This window comes from Pinus tabuliformis, chromosome 9 (assembly GCF_031772625.1).
Source record: "Pinus tabuliformis cultivar Carrire ecotype Pingquan chromosome 9, CPIR1, whole genome shotgun sequence".
NCBI classification, from domain to species: domain Eukaryota; kingdom Viridiplantae; phylum Streptophyta; class Pinopsida; order Pinales; family Pinaceae; genus Pinus; species Pinus tabuliformis.
The window spans coordinates 148,100,067-148,121,970 of NC_142307.1; the positions used below are offsets into that span (position 1 = coordinate 148,100,067).

At 36.4% G+C, this 21,904-nt stretch overlaps 2 pseudogenes; both read right to left on the bottom strand.

The window, feature by feature from the left end:
• Positions 1-740: 740 nt before the first annotated feature.
• On the bottom strand, positions 741-2,082 carry LOC149147542 (transcription factor GAMYB-like; annotated as a pseudogene).
• Positions 2,083-2,092: 10 nt separating this feature from the next.
• The window catches only part of LOC149147543 (vesicle-associated protein 4-1-like), a 133,300-nt pseudogene continuing 113,488 nt past the window's right edge, over positions 2,093-21,904 (bottom strand).

Consider the following 21,904-nt stretch of genomic DNA (forward strand, 5'->3'; position numbering starts at 1 on the left):
AATGATTAGTGTCTAACATTGTAATTTTAATTACTGCTAACCACACAGTAACAATTAATAGCAAATTGCAAAGGATAAAGAAACCAGACCACAATAACAAAGGGATCAAGATGTCTTTTAAAAACAAATTTTCTTTAAAATTCATGCATCTGAGATACAAAGGGCATAAACAGAAAACACATGCTGTTTTTCACCTAAATCCATAACTTCTCACTGAATTCCATCAAATCATAATTGGAAGAAAAGTGGATAATGCAAGAATCAAACACAAATGTAACAACATCAAATACATCATCAAATGATATATTTCTGGAAATTCTGATCAAACACACGAGACCACTCGAATCCAAACAAAAACCATCAAGTATAATTACATAAGTACCAATAAATCATGATAAGTTTGCACTGAATCTATATCATAGACCTTCTATAATGACTATCCAACTACACATTTACAACATTTTAACCTGATTGCTGCTACTCCATCAAAAGAACCTACTAATCTAATTAAAACTTAGTCTCTGCAATATCTGGCTTAGCCCACACATAGTAGATGGATACCACTTTAATATACTATAAATATGCTTGCTTTTGCATTTGCAATCCAGTTAACGTGTTACAGCTACGTGCTGAAGACTATCAACTGCAAAAATTCATTGAATTAGATCTTGTTTACACTGTCTTGATACACCGACTGTCTTCAAGACCCTATACTATAGTTAAAGATGAAATTCGAAATCTCAAGGAAGATCAACAATTTGTGTGACACTAGGCATATTATTCAAGTGCCAAGAACCAAGACCCCAAACATGACTTGATGTAGAAGGTCCTGAAGCCAACTGTTGAATATCTACACATAAATCATCTTTGATTAGAGTGGAAAGAGCATCACTAACAACAAATTTATCTTTGTCAACAAGCTCAACATGGGAATCATACCAATATGAGACAGGCGAAACACCTGGCCTTGCAAGGTTCAACAACATGGAAATTCTTCATCTCCATAGTTAGTGCTAGACATAAATTCACTGCGCTCTTCAGTCCTTATGTTTACCCATGACAAAAATGCAATTAAAAAAATGGGCCTTCTCAAAGAGAGGGGTGAGGCTGTAACAGATTCAGTACCTTGTCAACAAGCTCAACATGGGAATCATACCAATATGAGACAGGCGAAACACCTGGCCTTGCAAGGTTCAATAACATGGAAATTCTTCATCTCCATAGTTAGTGCTAGACATAAATTCGCTGCGCTCTTCCGTCCTTATGTTTACCCATGACAAAAATGCAATTAAAAAAATGGGCCTTCTCAAAGAGAGGGGTAAGGCTGTAACAGATTCAGTACCTTCAGTTGCAATAACAGGTTTATGTAGTTTCCAAAATAGAAATATGTTAAGAGATTAAAATCCATGTGTTTGCCCTATTCTTTTCATGAAAACAACTCACAGAATGGAAACACTTACCAATTGCTGACTGAGTGGATGATGACTCGTCCCATGGACTGGTGCTCAAGAGCTGGGGGGGGGGGTGTTTTCACTGAATACTGAAGCAGCAGGACCACCCAGAGGGGTGATTGGATAATTGTATTCACTGCATTCTATTTCTGACTGGCTTGCTCCAACACAATTGGTCAAGTTACTTCTTGATGAGATTGGTGGAAATTGTGTAATTATTTATGAAGATCGCTTATTCTGGCCACCACCCATTGCTTGAGACTCATGCAACAAAGCTTCTAACAACCCTCTATTGTGTGGGGAGAAGCCATCAAAATGAGTGGATGGAACAGGAGGTGGTAGTGTGTATGAGTTATTTTCTATAGGAGTAGTCACTGTGTCCAGATGCGTGCCAATGGTATGCACAGACTCCGCAAGTTCGCTTGAAGGGAGCTCCAACTTCACACCTGGTAAGGGTGTAGGAGGAGAGAGTTTGCCAATGAAAAGGATGTGGATGCCAATCATCAAACCCCCAAGGGGTGTTGATAGATTATGATTGGAACTCCTATTTTTTCAGATTAGGATCATAAGGAAAACCATTTGCCCCAAACCCATCCAATCTGGAAGGCTGAGCATATGACAACCCATCCAATCTAATATATTCACATAGAATTTTCTCCTTCAGTTTCTTGTCTTGCCAGATATCTCTCTCTTCATACCTTCTACAATACATACATAATTTATTAACAACCTCTGAATAAATAACAGTTATATGAACTTCAAGAAACAATCTAAAGTACAGAGAATGAGCATAACAACAATGTCTCATTGAAAAATTACCATCATTCAATCCATGGAAATAGCTTTGAAAGAAAATAATACTCAAAAGAAAAAAATCCTTACCCATTCATCTAGGACCCCTTCTATAGGACCAGGAGGTTTTGCAACCTTGTCATCTACAGGTTTCTTGTGTGCTTTGTTATGAGCTTCTACTTCTGTTATATGCTTCTTCAATTTCTCCAGCTCCTTGTAGGAACATTTTAAGGCTTTGAAGTGACAAAAATAAATGCAAAACCAATTTAATTTGAATGAATTGAATAAAAAATGAGCCCATCTTGTGAAGAACCATAAATTATATCTTGGATGGTTGTTGTGGATAAAGAAATACCACACGCAATACATTCTCCACTACTTGTGACTCCTTATTCTCGTCAAAATTTAGATCAAGACAATGGTCATGTTTCAGTTTTGATAACAAAAGAATAAACATTTCAAATTCCAGTGCCTTAAATTCACAGAAAGAACAAAATGATTATAATTTAACATATACTATTTTTACAAAGGGATGAAACAGTGATCCAATTCACAGAAACTGACTAAGTATATCTTAAAAAATATCAAAATTATAATAAAAAATGCCAAAACCACAATTTGCGTAAAGCTTCTACCAATATTAAAAAATATAAAATCCACAAAAGAGCTAATATTAAATCAATCAGAATAGGGCATTAAGAAAATTAAAGATAAAGAAATTTAATGAATGTCTCAGTCATGACAAAAATGGCTAATTATGGTTGAAAGGTATAATAATAATATGTTCGTGTTGAATCAAAAGGGTTGGAAGCAGTGGACGGTGGTTCTAAGAATTTCTAAAACAGAACTCCACATACCAGTTCTAGAGTAAATTCAATGCCCTCTCTTACTTTAAAGCTCACAATTTTGAATTTATCCTTCGTCTTCTTCTTTTTCTGAGGGTTTTTTGGCTGCTCTACAAATTTTACAACTGCACCAAATTATCATCACTGTCAGAAAACCTCTTTTAGAAGCCACACATAACATCCAAACATAACGTTGATTTAATTATAAAGAAAAGGTATTGTTTAGATCCATGCTCCCAAGTACCATATAGCTCAGAAAGTAAAACTAAGTATTTTATAGCACCAAGACTTGTATTTTACCAGTTGTAGTTATGGAATCTTTTGGACCAAGGATACCATTTGGAGGTCTCATAAAAGATATTTTGGGAGCATTTTACTGGAACTGCAAGCATCATTCAAAAACATTTAGTAACAGAGTAAAACAATCGAGAACTTCTTTTGAATGAGATCTGGTTGGATTGACAATGTATACATAACTACCTGAATCCAATTGAACTCTTCTGACATGATATGAAGCTTGACTTTCTAATCATACTTACTTTAAAGGCTACAAATGATTTGTTGACATTCCTTATCTTCACAATGCTAGAAACTCACTTTCCAGGTTCATCTGTACAATGATAAAAACGACTTGAGGTTTCAAGTCAAAAATAATAACTACAAGAAAAATACATGAGCTATCAATACACGCCCCTAGTTTCGTCAGATTTACAACCTAAGAAAAGCAATAAGTTTCCCCTAATTCTCGTAAACTTCTTTTCATATTTGGCAATGGTTGATCCGGTATCTATTAATGTGGCGTACACTTATTCTGAAAACGAAAATGATAAAAAATAAAAAGCACAGATGCAAGTTTAAAAACATTGAATGTGAGTCAATGTCCCATGGATGGGGATAAAATGCATTAAACCACAAACATCGTTGTCATATAAAATACTTCTATACAATTGGGGTTTCATAAACCAAAACTCACACATGAAGAAGAGTTTTTAGGAGCGCAGTTTTTGGTCTTGGAAATCAGTGACGGAGTTCGGTCCAAGAACGATACGGGTGCATTAAAGAACGGGTGATTTCATTGAATGGACACCACGCGGAGTGGACTCGTTTTTTTCTAAAAGCGGAGGAAATTTAAAAGAATCAATGAAAATATTGATGCTCGATTTTACAATGTCCAAATTCATTTTCCCTTGTATGTTATTAAACCTCCAAACAAAATAAGCATCAACCGATTCCTAACAGAACAAACACGTTGTTCCCCTCAGAAACATCTAATATATTCACACAGAGTCTGCTCCTTCAGCTGGTTGTCTGGCCAAATATCTCTCTCTTCATACCTTCTACAACACAAAAGTAATTGATTAACAACCTCTAAATAAATAAAAATTACATGAACTTCAAGAAACAATATAAGGTACAAAGAATGAGCAACACAATAAAGTCTCATTGAAAAATTACTGTCATTCAATCCTCGGAAAGAGCTTTGAAGGCAAATAATACTCAAAAGAACAAAATCCTTATCCATTCATTTAGGTCACCTTCTGTAGCACCGAGAGGTTTTGCAGCCTTGTCATCTACAGGCTTCTTGCATGCTTCGTTATCAACTTATGCTTTTGCTATAAGCTTATTCGATTTCTCCAACTACTTGTAGAAATAACCAACATTTTAGGGCTTTCGAGTGGAAAAAATAAATGAAAAAGAAATTTAATTTGAATGATATGAATAAAAAATGAGCCCATCTTGTGAAGAGCCATAAATTATACCTTGGATGGTCATTGTGGATCAAGAAATACCTCACAAAATACTTTCTCCACTTCCAGCGACTCCTTATTCTCGTCAAACTTTAGGTGAAGATAATGGTCATGTAAGTTGAAATTTACAGAGGCAAACCAAGAGTCTGAGAGTGGCAGAATCCGTTTGGAAAAATTATAAACCATATACTTGTGTAAACATGAATATAAATTTAAACCATGCCGCAACAAGAAGAAAGGTTCCTACAGACTAATATTATACACAAACTCTTGTCATATGAAAGTATTTTCCATGATAATCGCTTATGCACTGATAACTAATCTGCATACAAAGCTATTTAGGGACAAAGGTCCCCTAGGGTCTTGGGTCAATACCCTAGCAGAGTAGGGGTTATCTACAAAGAAAAACAAGCATTCCATACATCCATGACACTAATATAAACAAACTACATGAAGAGAGGTGCACTTGGGGGTCCTTCGTTTGGGTAGATCCAGCCAGGGTCCAAACCCTCTCGGAGTTCCTTTCGATCCTTCAACCTGCAAGGCAATCAATTCAAGGAAGCATAACAGTACATGGACCAAGCATCATAAGAAAATCAACTTCATAGCATATTGAAAGGTAGTTAGTTATACAATTGAAACAACCATTCATATGTAAATCATAACATTGATCTTATAAGCATGAAGAAGATTAATATCAAGAACAAGACAAGTGTTTCTTTTATTACAGATAACTAAAATACAGTAAGGAATGATTTCACCTGAGTCTTCCTTTTGGAGGCTCCAAGCGAAACTGTCCTCTGGATTCGTCCAATCTCAAGCCTTCAACAAACTCCTTCCATGGCTCACTCAAGGATATCTCAACCAATGGAGAGACATCATAACTCAAGGAAACAAGGGTTTCCTGTAATGGGGGAAGTGCTGGAAGCACAAGGATCTTCAGACCTGATCAGGGATAATCTCAACAGAGTGATTTTTCTCTATATTCTCTCCTCCTTTAGGCCTTCCCATTGAAGCCTTTTTATACTTCTCCCAAAGTATTTTTTTAGTTGGGAATTCGTTGGAAACAGTTGGGCCACGGGAACTAATAGGTAATCAATAGGTAAAACCTGTGATCTCCACTCGAAATTAAGGAGATTTAATTTTTTTAAGTGTTTTTAGACATATACACGGGTTGGGTATACACAGACCCGTGTACACACACGTTTAGCTCAGGGCAATGTCGCATATAGGGAGTAAAACACTGTTTTTTAAGTATTTGGACTAGGTCTGGAAGGAGGGGTTTCCCTAAGCCATGAGTGCAGCATCACACACATCAAAAGCGAGATTTGGAGCTATAACAGATGCCCCCTAATATATGAGGTCAGAAGGGGTACATGATGCCCGAAATGTATTAAGTAAGTGCATGGGAAGGAAACCTGTCAAAAACTGAGAAGGAATTCACCAGAGTTCAGCTTGCCAAGCCACAAAAGGAGATCAGAAAGAAACACTGTCTGAGGTGGGGATACCCATGCTCAGAGAAAGTAAAGCATGTTCACATATCAAGTACAAGCGGATCCACTAAGTATACAAGTATAAAAGACTGGAAAATACATAATGGATCATCTAATCATGATTGAACAAGTACATGTCTGAATATCACATATAAGAATGTCAATGATGCTGAAGGATGAAGCTGATCACTGATATCCAAGACTGATCCCAAAAGTACCAAATGAACATGATGGAGTAAGATGGTACTACACTGAAAACTCAGGTGCCAGCATATGGAATGTCGCCATGAATGACTGCAACATATAAGGTGGAGTGGTATCAACTAACAGCAATAGGAACAACTGTCAAGTGAACCAATGAATGCCAATGCAACCTGAGGTCTTCACCGACTGCCGTGGTACATTTCTACACCATGGGAATAAATGATCTGAATTCGACCATGTGAGAAATTGTTTGATTACCAATCATTGATGTATACTGTTAACAAACGCGAGACCACTCACCGATAATGATAATGAGTGTCCAGGTACCTAGTACAATCTAACAAGTGTGAATAGATGAGCTGGAGTCGAACACCTGTAAGAATCTATCAATCAAGAGACAATGATGGTTTCCCACTGTCAATAGTGAAGGCTCTGCCACTAATGACCGCAAACCCCAAGGTACTGCCAAATGGACTCTAGATCTTTGCCCTAGAGCAATGAATTGTAGCCGATAAGGAAAGATCCGTTAGAAGGAAGGCATTAAGGCATCCTTCATCAATCTAGCGCTAGTGTAACCCATAGGGAAATAATGTGGAAGGAATCGGACGAAAAAGATGTAGTAACCCGACCGAAGCACATTTCTGGCGTACACAAGATGTGGCTAGCGCACGACATAAACCCTCTGAATCAACCAATGATGAAAGCTAACACAGAGACGAGGTATCCACCAATAGGGTCAAATGGAAACCAAGGTACTGCACGAATCCCAATGTGTGATAGTGTAAGCTGATGTCGAACACAAGGGAAACCACTCAGTCAAAGACCCATGATACTGATCAATGCTGAGCACAAGGTGACCTATCAATAATGAAAATAGGGCCAGGGTACGGCTCTAGGCCTGTCCTCAAAGCAAGATGTCATCGTCAATAAGGACAAGACCCGCCAGCAAGAAGTCAATGGAGACCTTCTCAAACTGGCACGAGTAAAGGACCAATATAACTAATGTGATGATAGACAAAACACTGACAACCAGGGATGGCCCACTGAAAAATGAGTCAAGAGACACCGCAGGGAGGCCGAATCAGGCTAACTTCCCTTGAACAAAAGCATGACCCAATGTGACTATATGGCAACATATGATAACTTTGTATAAGTTCGTCATGTAGGAGTTATGAACAAACCCTCCATATGATTGGAAGAGATAACCAATCGGGGGGAGAATTGACTCAATAACAAGGTTAAGGCGTACCTAAGTCAAATTAGATCCTGCCCAAACGGAGGAGACTTTGTTTTGAGTGCTTTGTTCAAGGGCAACACGAATGACTCTGGCTGCCAACAATAAGTGGAAATATTGTCCCATTCCCGCTCTTTTTGGAATATATATATATTTTTTTGTCTTTTTCTTTAAGCTGGAAAAATAATAAAAGAATGCTATAGTACAGTGGAAAGAACGAGTGTCGGTGAAACAGATGATCTATTTCCTGGGATTAGAACAATCCTATGCTCAATGCAAGGAGGTGAAAACTGGTCAAAGACACTCAAAGGTGTGTTCTCTCCACGGGTCAAGGTGTGTCAAGTTGCAGAAGTCAAGGGAATGCAAGTTTGATTTTGTAGTTGTCATGGTCAAAATTTGGCTTAAACACGAGTCCAAGTGAAGCCGTCTCGAGGCCAAAAGGTGCAAATGGTCAATGCAGTAGTACAACTCAACACAAAGGAGCCTCTAGGGTATATGGCCAGAATGAAGCAAAGAAGCAAAGAGGAATGAGTCTTCGGCGCATAAGTCATGGCTGGACTAAAGAGGAATCTCGAGGCTAGAGACAAAACATCGGTATGAGTGCCAAGTGACAACAAGGTACTAACTAGGGCACCCATGATAAGGTAGGCTCTACCACACAAGTCATGATACTTCTAAGCAATGAGAAGGTTCCGCACCATAACTTGGTGGGATCGATCTTAAGGCCAAAATGGGAAAGGAAACTGATAAGTGCACAATGCAGGTGGAAAAACCTAACCTATATGCCAATTTCGAGAACCAATACCTGTTAGAATAGATCAACCATAAAAATTTCCAAAGGATAAATATTTCAAGTTCTATATACATAAATAGGAACACTAGATAAGAAGTTAATACATCCCACATATAAACTTCATATAAAATCTTGTGTTATTAGAATACAAAACTTGAAAATGCGTACCTTATATATACAATATGGTACAGGGAACCATGCAACCTTGCGGCTTACGCATAATAGTTCATCTGGATAAACCCCTTGCAGGGCTCAGGCCAAGGACTCCTTTGGTAGTCAAAACTCATGGCTTCAAATAGTTCCTCCTGTGAAGGCAAAACAAGTTCTGAGAAAATATGAGGACTATAAGGATCAAAAGAGGGAATTAAGGGGTCCCATGTCCCTATAGGAAGAATCTCTCGGTCAACTGCCGGGACCAAGTCCCAAGAAGGAGAATAATAAGTCAAAGGATCCTTCTCAGAAGCGATTGAACATTGAGGATTCACTGCCACATAATTCACCCGTGGCGGGGTAGAGTCTACTTGAACACTCGAAACAAACCAAGGGGCATTCTACAGTAAATTTGAATTAGGGTGGTAATTATCAGATGCAAGCTAATCAATAGTGACAATATTCGCTTCATGAGGAAAGCACATCGCTCGAAAGAGAGAAGACACCACAACATTCATAGCATAGAAATAATCACGCCCAAGTAGCATATTAAAGTCTAAAGGGCTATCAACCACCATCATATCGATTAAGACAGTCTTCCCACCTAGAGTAATAGGAAATTGAGGAAGAAAACCCATAGATTCACCAGGTCTTCTAGCATAGGCTAACAACTGACTCTAAGCTGTCAACAACTTTGGGGAACCCAAAGCTTTCCAAGTTACAGAGGATATAATACTTGCAGAGGATCGTTCATCCACCATACATCAATAAATGTTTGTGGAATTAACTCTGACCTTTATTTGGAAAGGTGCAGCGGAAGGAAGACGAGGCTCGACAAGATTATCCCAATCAAAGGAAACATTCCTAGAACTTGGAGGGGGAACATTCGAAGAAACCGGAATGCCCCCTATACTAGAAGACTCTGTTCTAGAAATCAAGCAGACTCTTTTGTTAGGCACTTCACCCCCCAAAAGAGGATTGTAATAAGCTAGAGATTGCACTAGCTCTACCACATTATCAACCAATGGTTGATGGGATTGATGAGAAACCATGTCAAATCTAGGGTTAGAATTAATTTCAGACTCGGACCATATCCTTTGTACCTTTGGAATACCAGGGCATAAATGAGTAAGATGGTCTCCCTTGCATATCTTACAAGGGAACTTAGGTTTAAAACTTCTACGTCTAGGTTTCTTATCAACCTCCATTCCACCAACATGACTAGCAATGGTTTGTGGAGAGTCCTAAACATGACTTGCAGAGGTTAGTGAATCTTTACTAGTATGACTCGCAGTGACTAGATTTATGCCCCCAACATGACTTGCAGCAACTGAAGACTCATCTTCAACATGACTAGCAAAGGTTGATGATGAAATGCTAGTATGAATTGCAGTGACTAGACTCGTGCCCCCAGCATGACTCGCAGCGGCTGAAGGCTCATCTTCAACATGACTAGCAGAGGTTGATGATGAAGTGCTAGTATGACTTGCAGTGACTAGACTCGTGCCCCCAGCATGACTCGCAGTGGCTGAAGGCTCATCTTCAACATGACTAGCAGAGGTTGATGATGAATGGGTAGAATTATTCTTCTTCTTTGACTTCCTCTTTGTGCTCTTTTTAGATTTCTTATTACAAGAAGGAGGAGAAAAAGGAATCCCAGATTTCTCTTTGAAAGAATATGAACAATTAGCACCCATGTGATGCCCCTAAAATAAAGCATTCATCTACGAAGCTTCAAGAACATCAAGAATATTCAGAGTGGACCACAACCAAACGGGTAGTCCAACATTCAATCCAGGAATATTCAAAGTGGCCATCAAGGGAGTACCAACGTTTCCAAAGAAAGGAAAAGCACAAGGATCTCCTTTTGGGAGGGTACCTTGGTTGGTTTCCATAGGAATATTGGCCATATCTAACTGATTCACAGACCCTTCCCTTACGGGAATGTAGAAATTACTTTTCAAGGAAGATAAACACACAATCAAGACCTTTTCCCTTGAGGAGGCAACTCCACAACTTCTGAAAGAACAACCAAAAGCCTTTCAAGATCGGCGGAGTGGTAAGTCAATCACTCAGAATACCAAGTCCAAAAAATGACTAGACAAAAATACCTAAAGCCAACTATATACAAGGAGCAAAGAGCACTCAACTATAAAGTCCCTAAAAGAAGTCAGCCAGTCAAACAACTTCCAAGTATTTCCACTCCGGGTGATGAGGATCGGACGCCAAAATACAAGAAAGTGAAGTAAAGGGCCTTTCGAAGATAGTTTGGGATAATGACGACCCAGTCCTACCAGCGAAGGTAACAGAGGAAGTTACACTGACCTCCTAACAATAACCTACGCTAGTGCAAGCCCCCAAGCTTCGCAAGGGTGCCCTCCAGTAGTACCGTTGAGAGTGATGCAACATCGACCTTAGGTGCCATGGGATTCGCCTTCGCAGCCACCTATGTAGATCCCTAGGAGAAGCAACTAAGGTTACCAACTCGTGTTAGAAGCCAGGCGGAACAGTCTTGAGGTAAGATCCTACAAGTAGGAGAGGGGGTATCTCTCTTCCTTATCTTCAAAAACCCTCATGCTTAACTCCCAGATCCGAAGCTTTCCTGGTCTTCCTAACGCTATTGGATTTTCACTCACTATTCAGACTCCTATGTTTGACAGTTTAAATGGCCTTGGAGAGTTTTCTCTCCACACGCCTAATCCAAGGCCCTAAAATATCCTAAAACTTGTTGGTGTGTCTAAATCAACAATTATAAAAAAGTTGTAGTGTATTTTAATTAGCGCTTGTTTTTAAATGGGCTGTTCTTAAGTCAAGGGATAAGCTGAAATGAAACTTGTGGTGCTTTTGACGCAAAAGAAATTAATAAAAACCAAACTAGAATATAAGTTGCTAAGGCTCATTTTTGTCCAAACACTAAAAGAAAATTTCAAGACAAAGAAAAATGAACTTTCATTCGCAAAAAGGAAACTAAATCAAAATAAGGCCAAAGAAAGCAAAAACCAAGTTTTCGAGAAGTTTTCTTCAAAAACAAAAACAACAACCTTTGAAAAGTGCTCTAAATAAGACTGAAACTTTATGATCGAAGAATAGGCAACAAAACACTTTGCGAGTTAACAACACAAAACGGGTGAAAACTCAACAAAAATTGTGTTTCAAGATGCTCTTAACAATCAAAAAGCAATAAAAGAGCTTGGTGACAATGATCACAAGATCAAGAAAGACAATTCTCAAAATCGTCACACAACAACTTTCAAAAAGCAAGAAAAGTAAATGGCCACAAAGATGCAATTTTGACACACAAACAAAAAGATCACCAAAACAAGGTTTGCCACAAAGATTGAGACCAATCTTTCTGCCCTGGAAGACCAGAACAACCAAGATTCCCAGAAAGAAATCTTGTGTGCTTAAACAAAAATGATGACGCTTGCAACAAAACAAAACAAGACCAACACTTTCCACAACTGGAGAGAGTTTGAAATCATGAACTTGCTGTAAAAATAAAGACTGACACAAAAAAGTAACTGTTCAGGAAAGACTCAGACCAGTAGACAGATCTTCAGAAACAAAAATATTTGAAAAATCTTGAAAATTTTAGGGTATACGCGACTGTGTCAATACACAGTTGCGTGTATATGCTATTCAGTCCATAGAAACCTGCGTATACGCGGGTTCATATGGTGAAACTTGCGTACATACGTGACTGTAACCTGACCAAGATGCATATATAAAAGATCACAAGAAAAAATAAAAAAGGTCTAAAGAAACTGATCAAACTTATAGTTCAAGTTCCTACAGGAACAGACTACTCAGTCACAACAAGTAAATAAACAGCTGAGCCCTGATTGGCTTGAATAAACCCAAACTAGGAACAACAATACTATTGTCCCCAGCGGAGTCGCCAATTCTGTTTAGGGACAAAGGTCCCCTAGGGTCTTGGGTCAATACCCTAGCAAAGCGAGGGTTATCTACAAAGAAAAACAAGCATTCCATACAGCCATGATACTAATATAAACAAACTACATGAAGAGAGGTGCACCTGGGGGTCCTTCGTTTGGGTAGATCTAGCCAGGGTCCAAACCCTCTCGGAGTTCCTTTCGATCCTTCAACCTGCAAGGCAATCAATTCAAGGAAGCATAGCAGTACATGGACCAAGCATCATAAGAAAATCAACTTCATAGCATATTGAAAGGTAGTTAGTTATACAATTGAAACAACCATTCATATGTAAATCATAACATTGATCTCATAAGCATGAAGAAGATTAATATCAAGAACAAGACAAGTGTTTCTTTTATTATAGATAACTAAAATACAGTAAGGAATGATTTCACCTGAGTCTTCCTTTCACAGGCTCCAAGCGGAACCGTCCTCTAGATTCGTCCAATCTCAAGCCTTCAACAAACTCCTTCCATGGCTCACTCAACGATATCTCAACCAATGGAGAGACATCATAACTCAAGGAAACAAGGGTTTCCTATAATGGGGGAAGTGCTGGAAGCACAAGGATCTTCAGACCTGATCAGGGATAATCTCAACAGAGTGATTTTTCTCTCTATTCTCTCCTCCTTTAGGCCTTCCCATTGAAGGCTTTTTATACTTCTCCCAAAGTAGTTTTTTAGTTGGGAATTAATCAGGAACAGTTGGGGCATGGGCACTAATAGGTAATCAACAGGTAAAACCCGTGTTCTCTGCTCGAAATTAAGGAGATTTTTTTTTTTTTAGTGTTTTAAGACATATACGCGGGTTGGGTATACACAGACCCGCGTGCACACGCAATTAGCTTAGGGAAATGTCGCATATAGCGAGTAAAACACTGTATGGAAGGAGGGGTTGCCCTAGGCCATGAGTGCAGCATCACAAACATCAAAAGTGAGATTTGGAGCTATAACAAAAGCAAACCCAAACTTAACATAGACCTTGCATACAAAACATACCCAAACTTAACACAAACCTTGGAGCATTATTGTTGAATATAGACGGAAAGAAGAGGGGTTTCCAACATAATACCTCATAATACCTCTAAATTCTTGTTGAAGAGGATTGAACCCTGATACTGCAATCATAAGAGGCCGAGGTTGTTCAACTGGGATAAAAAAAAAATGGCAGTTAAACAAAGAAGGAACAATAATTAGTGAGACCTTTACGTTGTTGTCAAAACTGTAGGTCATGCTTGTTCATTCAACTACGAACTAGAGCAAGGAAACGAAGAAGATGAAACATAAGATAGTCATTGGTGATGACCGTAAGCCAAGAACAATAGTACTATGTATGAGGTAGAAACCCTAGTGAAACAAGGGATTGGTAGAGGGATTTTTCTCCAACAACAAACCCCTTGACCCTAGAAATAATCTTTATATCAGTTAGATTTAAACGCAATGGACAAACCATGGAAAAAACCTCTGCTGAATGTTTATATGATATTTCTAAGCTCTTCTCGTAGCAATTCGCATTCTGGTGTCCTCCATGTTCAGTGTCATAAAACCTCCACTAAAAATTCAAATGGACTCTCTTGAAAATGTTATGCACAGATGTCAAATGGAAAGCAGAAAGGTAGCCTAAAAATCTGTGCACAGATGTCCGACACACACGAAAAGTGTAGACAATCGACAGATTCAAAAGAAGGCCTATCAACCCAATAAGGTATGGTTTTTGGAGTAACACTTCATGGAATCAAATTAATAGCATGATCATGATCACGAATAGGTGGGAGGCCTTTGGGAGTCTCAAATACCTTGGAATGATTGTCCAAGGCTTTTTTGAGATTTGGAGAGATAGATGATTTCGACGTTTGAATCTCTAGTGAGAATAATTGTGCAATTATGACCCGTTGTTATTTCTTCAGAAGCTTTGTCATGCCATTAGAGCTTATTATTTTTCCTGGTTTCCGTGCGATACCCCTTAATTCAACTTCATTTCCTTCTCGAAATTTTTTCAAGAAAAGTTCTTGAAAATTAAAAACTATCGTCCCCAAAGATTGTAACCCTTAGACTATTAGTACAACATCAACACCACCCATTGGAATGGAAAGAAATGGACCATTCAATACATATTCCCTCATGGTTAGCTTGATATTATGGCACTTTCCAGAGCAGTTTATAGTTCCTCCATTTGCAACCTTCACTTGACACTCTGGTGCTGGATATAGGAAGCAATTCAATTCCTTGGCTATCTTAGAATGAATAAAATTATGGGTACTACCTGAACCAATTAGCACTATTACCTTTTTCTTCTTGATATATCCTTCTATCTTAAGAGTTTGAGGAGTGGTAATTCTTTCCAATGCATTACAAGATATGGTCGTATTCATTTCTTCTTTGTCTAGGGTTGGTTCCTAGTGTATATCCTCCTCTTTTGATGTTTCTTATTCATTTTCTTCCTCCTCTTCACAATCTATGTAGAATAATTTATTCTTAGCGAATTTTTGACCTCTAGTGTACCATGGTAAATTTTAGGGGCGAATTTTAGCCCAAGGGCGAAATTTATGGGCTTTTTCATTTTAGAGGGGTGAAATTTTTATAAAACACCCATTTCATATATTTAGCCCAACTTTTATTTAAAAAATAATTATTTTTTTCATTTTAGCCCAAAAAAAGGGGCGGATAAACTATGAAAATACTCATTTGACCCGATTCGCCTGGTTTGGGAGGTTATATTCCATTACAATTGCCCGATTTTCTGCTTTTCAATGTTAAATTCATTTGCAATCACCAATTTTCTAGTTTGGGAGGTTGTATTTGGTCCCAATAAATAAAAATATAAATAAGGTGCATGTATGGTAAATAAATAAAGCCTCTTTTTATATTTAGCCCATAAATCTCTTTCTATTTAAGAAAGTTAAAAAAAGAGGTTTTATTTAAGTGAATCCTATGGGCCAAATACCATATTTATAAAAGAGATATGGTAAATTAATAAAAATATAAATAAATGAGAGGTATGGTAAATAAATAAAACATTTTGTTATATTTACTCCACAAGTCACCTTATATTTATGAACACTAAAAAAATGCATTATATTTAGGTGAAGCCTATGGGCCAAATACTATGGGCCTAATACCATGGGCCAAATTATTATTAATACCATGCAAAAAAACATTATTAACCCTAATATTAGTATTAATAAAAATAAATATGGCACATGGTATTGACCCATGGTATTCACATGGAACGTAACCTATTTAAAGGGGGGAATTAAACCAACATAGATCCATCTTTACTCTAGATCTACTAAGTGCCGAGATGGATGAAATATCGTGATATGCAAACTAGCATAGAGTGAAAAAATATTTGATCCCTCTCAGGGCTTGGCAGATCAAGATTAAAAACGGATCATGTAATTTAATGTCACTTAAACATTTTAACTTGGTTAAAATAAAAAATAAAATAAAAATCAACTATTAATTTTATTAATTTTTATAAATTACTAATAGTAGTTTTTAAGCTCCATGTTTATGATAACCCATGGTAATACCATGGTATTCATGTGAAAATAGACTATTTAAAGGGGAAATTCTATTAGCTTAGATCCATCTTAATTCCGGGTCTACCAAGTGCTGAGAGGGATAAATAGATTTCATCCCTCTAAGAGTGGTAGATGTGGAGTTAAGATGGATATAGGTTGGTTTTTATGATAATGAAGATATTAAATAGACTTAGAAAATTATATTGTAAAAAAAATCTTAAGGTGAATTGTTAAAGCTACATTTAGTCACTTCACAAAATTTAGTAAAAAATACCGATATCTCCATTAATATTGGTCTTTGTGATTTAACAAAAAAAAATTCAAAACAATGAAATCTTATCACTCTTTCCGCATCACCCTCGCAGAAGAGAGATAGTCGCTGCCCAAATTTCCCACCATTTTTCAAATGTTCTCAATATGATATCTTCATGAAAAAGTTAAGGTACTGATGTTGGATTAGTTGTTTGAAAAATATGCTGGTTTGTACAACCTTTCATCTTCTTTATTATTCTTAGTTTGTTCTCAATATGATATCTTTATGAAAAAGTTAAGGCACTGATGTTGGATTAGTTGTTTGAAAAATATGCTGGTTCGTACAACCTTCCATCTTCTCTATTATTCGTAGTTTGTCGTAATGACCTGTAGGGGTTGGGCCACTGCACCATATTGTCCTAAAATGCAGAGATTGTGCACCAAAAAGGAAATTAATCCACATGTTACAAGGCTGTTAAAAAATGAAAGATGTATAAAGGTAGTGAATTATGCTAATAAGCAATTTAGATTCGGAGATACATAATTAAATTTTATTATTTAATTGAAGATTTCCAATTAAAATAATAATAAATCTACATTTATATATTTATATATTGATTGGAAGGCTTCTGACAACGGCCACTTCTTTCCATTAGATCCCCTTCAGGCCTTTGGGATACCTACTACTTTCTTATATTATATAGTTGGGGCTTGCTACTTGTTGGTGTGTTGGGGTAAACAAACTTGATGTGTTTTTTTTGGTCTTGCAGTTGGAGTCTATGGAATAAGAAAGAAATTTGGTAGCTTGACAAAAGTGGTAGAGAAAAGATTAATCTCTCCTACCTTGACAGAAATGGTGGTCAAGATCAACACCTACAAGAACTTTGTTGTGGAATATTATCAAAAGTAATAGAAGGATATGAAAGAGTGTACACTAAGAACCTTGACAAACATGACCACTGAAACTTGCAACATTATTTGTAGGAAGAGAAAATTATGTTTCTTTTTTCCAAACATGTAAGTTAGTTTATTACAGTTTAATGAATATGTTTTCCTATTATCATATATGGTTTCATACTTTAACAAAACATTCGCCAAAACTTCACAATGTTTTATTATTCAGTGAAAGATTTGCCAAGATCTTACAAGATTTTATAATTTATTGAAAGATTCAACATGAATTTACAAGATAATATAATCTGGTGAGAGATTCGCCAAAAAAATTATATATACATATTACATTATTGATAAAATCGCTTCCCATTTTTCCTATGTATCATGGGGATTCACCCATTTATTATAAATATAAATTTAGGGTGGTTCTTAAAATTTTCTTGTAGTGTACTTGGTCTCACAACTGTAACAAATCCCTTTTGCTATTTTTTCCTCCAATTGTTGTGGTGTCAACCTTGTAGGTTGTGGAGGGCTAGGAGCAACAACAATTCCACATTTATAGTTGTGAGTGGTAGACTTCCTTGTTTCCATAATTTTTCTTTCAACTTTTCTTGCCACCTTGAATGCCTTCTCCAATGAATCAAGTTCTCATAGACGAACCTCGTGTTGTATGTTACCCTTTAAAGTCCCTATGAAGACATCAATCCTATGCTCCTCTAGAATACCAGTTACCTTGATATTCAATTTTTGAAAGTCTTCAATGTGCTCTGCCATTGAACCCTTTTGTTTGAGATTTATTAATTGGCTAAAGAAGGTGTTGATATTTGTATCCTCATAATGTGCTATAATTTCCTCCATAAATATTGACCAAGTGACAAGTGGTTTACAAGAAAAAATTCATCGATACCATACAAATTGATTGGGTTCTAAATATAAATATGCAATGCATACCTTTTGTGCATGTTGCACATAATGGAGATCAAAATATTAAGCCATTTGTAGTATCCATGTTACCGGATCCTTGCCATCAAACTTCCTCATATCGATCTTTGGAACGCGGTGGGTTTTAAACCCAACATTAGAGTCTCTAAAATCATAATTCATATTCCTTTTATTCTCATCATGATTTTCATGGATTATCTTGTCACAATTGGGAAGCCTTTCTTGCAGCAACTTTGTCAACCCTTCCAACTTGACATTCACCGCGTCCATGTCTACTTTAAAAACTCCCATGTCTACTTTTAAACCATCCTTTAAACCTTCCATGTTTGCTTTTAAACCATCCAATTCATTTTTGGTTTCTCTTTTTGAGAGTGAAATTTATTGCACTTAGTCTCGTAATTTTGATATATCAAGTTGCATTTCTTCCTCTTCTTCATGCGTCATAAAAGATATTTCTTGTTTCTTACTATGTGTGTCCATTTTTTTGTTTCAAAGAATTTTAGAATCAAACAATGATATATATGCTTCACTATTCCCTTTTAATCACTTCAAACTGATTTTTCAAACAAAAGTTATGCAAAATTTAAAAATACACACCTTTTTCTTGCTTTTTAGGAGCTCTATATTGAAACTGTTGTACCTCTATAGTTTCAGATCTTCAAGGTCTAAAGTTACGACTTGTGATATCTGTGAGAGTCTTATTTCCAATGCCACAAGTCAGAGAAAAATTGGATACTTCAATATAATGTTATGCCCAATCTCCCATGATGACTTGATTATGGACTGGGTCAGTAGAGCAAAGTTGTAAGGAATGCCACGTGTCACTGTTTCAACCTTGAACGTTAAAAATGATACATAAAAAACTACAATTTGTGCGATTTCAATCACCTTTTATGAAATACAAATCTAATGCTCCTATAGGAAGTTATGATGATTTTCCCAAGGTCACCTATTTGAGACTGAATACTAGAGAATGCAAAAAGCCTAACTTCTTTGGATCATATCTCAAAAAATATAGCGAACCAAGATCTGAAATTTTTACAAGAAGTTCATCAAGATTTCAGCTCCACATGATCTCAAATTCAACTTTTGAACCTTTGTAGAAAAAAATTATAGTAAAAATATGGAGATGACCTATTTGCAATAGCAAAACCCTAGAATCCAAAGCTCTGATACCAAATGTTATGCAACCAGCTCACAAAATAGAAGAAAAGATAGATCAACGACTTGAGAAATAGGCTATTAGAGGGGGAGACCTCCTTTACATCAAATGAATGAACAGTTCTCAGATGATACAAATGATAAGACCTCATTGGTATATATAGGAGACTAAGGGGTCACAATATAATCAGAGCCTAAATAACAATAATAATGTAAGGTTAAAACAATAACATTAGTGGGGTTCTATGGGGAACAATAATAACAACACGGGGGATACATGGGAACAACAATAACAATAGGGGGCTACACTAACAATAAAAACAAGGGGGATATACTAGTATTATAGGGGCCTAACAGTAACCCAAGTAAACCTAGATTATTTTTATGGGTAATCCAAAGAACACCTAGAGTGTGGTTATGGGTAAGTCGATAAATATATAATATGATAATTAATGAGGGAGTGAAATGTTTATGATTGAGGAATTTTTACTAAACCATGTACAAGAAAAGGCTTCCTAGAAAACCTACTGATACAACAATTGGAAACCCACGTATTTTGATGGTTGGTAACTTTTTTATATGGGCTTCAACAACCACAATGTTTATCTTTAGTAGGTATGAGATGAAAATTGAAGATGAATGAATATGAAGGAAAAAATACCAAAGACAAGGATTGCAGAATTTGGAAGACAAATAAAAAGAGCATAGAAAATGAATATAAAGAATGGGATTAACTCAAAAGAGAGTCGAAGATTGCATATTGAGATCGCAAGTACTTGTTAAGTGGGAGCATGAAGGATTAACTCCTACTTGCAAATCAAGAATATTGTCTGAATTATATGATAGTTTATAATGATGTGGACCAATTCTAGAAGTCCATGTAAGAATTAAAGATGAGAAGAAAAGAGAGAAGTTATGGATGAATATTGGTTGAGAGATTCATGGAGAGACTATAGAATATGTGTTATATTCTTTGTAGTATCAAGGCAACATTTGGGTCAATATTTTTGGTGCATGTTTCGGCCAATGGTTTTTTGTCAAATGGATTTTATTGGAAAACGATTTTCATCAATAATTATCTAATTATAGTCAAGGAATTGGGGTATCATAGGTTGGATAAACTCTATATATATATATATCATATTGTGCATGGTTGAAAATATAATTAAAAACAAAAAAAAGTGGCGAAGAAGCTTTGAGAATATTGGTTTTCTTGTTTGGGTTTTTAGGATAAAAAAATATTTTTGTATTGTATCTAAATTTCATTATTTACTTTATGTTTTTACTTTAGACTCTAAATGCATTATCATGTAATAGGTTTAAAACTAACATTTGGTATCTAAGCAAAAAATTGGCTTCAAGGAGATGCCTTTGTTGCTAAGGGTTTGGCTTGTGATAGACACTTGATAAACTTGTCTAGTTGGGGTTATATAGTGGTGATTATTATATTGAAAGAATGGAAAGCAATTTCAAAGTGGATATTGAGAAATTAAATGGAAAAACAAATTGAGTTGTGGAAGCTCAAGAAGGAAGATATTCTAGCAGATAAAGAACAATAGGTGGTTAGGTACCTAGATATGAAACAGGTTGCCATTTAAAAAGAAAATTGGGAAAAGTTAGAAAGAAATGTGAGAATTATTATTCACCTTTGTCTCTTAGCTTTGATATTGTTGAATGTCTCTAGAGAAGATATTACAAATAATTTGTGGGAAAAGTTAGGGAACTTGTATTAGTCAAAAACCCTAGTAACTAAGTTGTTTATGTGAAATAAGTAATTTCATCTTAGGATGAGAGATGGTGACCATGTGATAAAGCATATGAATGATTTAAATATTGTTAAGCCAACTTATTTATGGTGATATTAAGTTGGAGGAAGAAGATAACAATATTACATTGTTATGTTTTCTACGAGATTACTGGGATAATTCGGTTGTAGTAATAGGTAGGACCGATCATTAGTTTGCATTAAAGTTTGAGGATGTAGTTGCATCCTTATTATTAGAGGAAATAAGAAGATAATCCACGAGAGAAAAAAGAACAAATGTCGTAATAGTAAAGGGTCATTCCAAAGTAGGAAGAAATAATTTTACAGGAGAGATATCTAAATCTAGAGGTAGATCTAAATTTATAAGGGATCTTTTAAATAAATTAGACTAGAAATTTGGTAAAGTAGGACACTTTAAGAAGAACTTCAGATAAAAGAGAGTTGGAAGAGGTAAAGGACTAGATGATACTATTTCTATGGGAGGGAAGTCCTCCTCAAAACAAAGAGAGGTTTTATATTTGACTTCTACAAGTACATAGCCAAAAAGTAAGGCATGGTTCATCAACTCAAGCAACTCTTTTTTTATGAATCCTCATAGGGAGTGGTTCAATGAGTATGAAAGGTGTGATGGTGATGTATTCCTAGGAGATGATTCAAAAACCAAAATCATATGTTGTGGAAGAGAAAATCTATAGTTTAAATAAAGAAGGGTTATAACTCT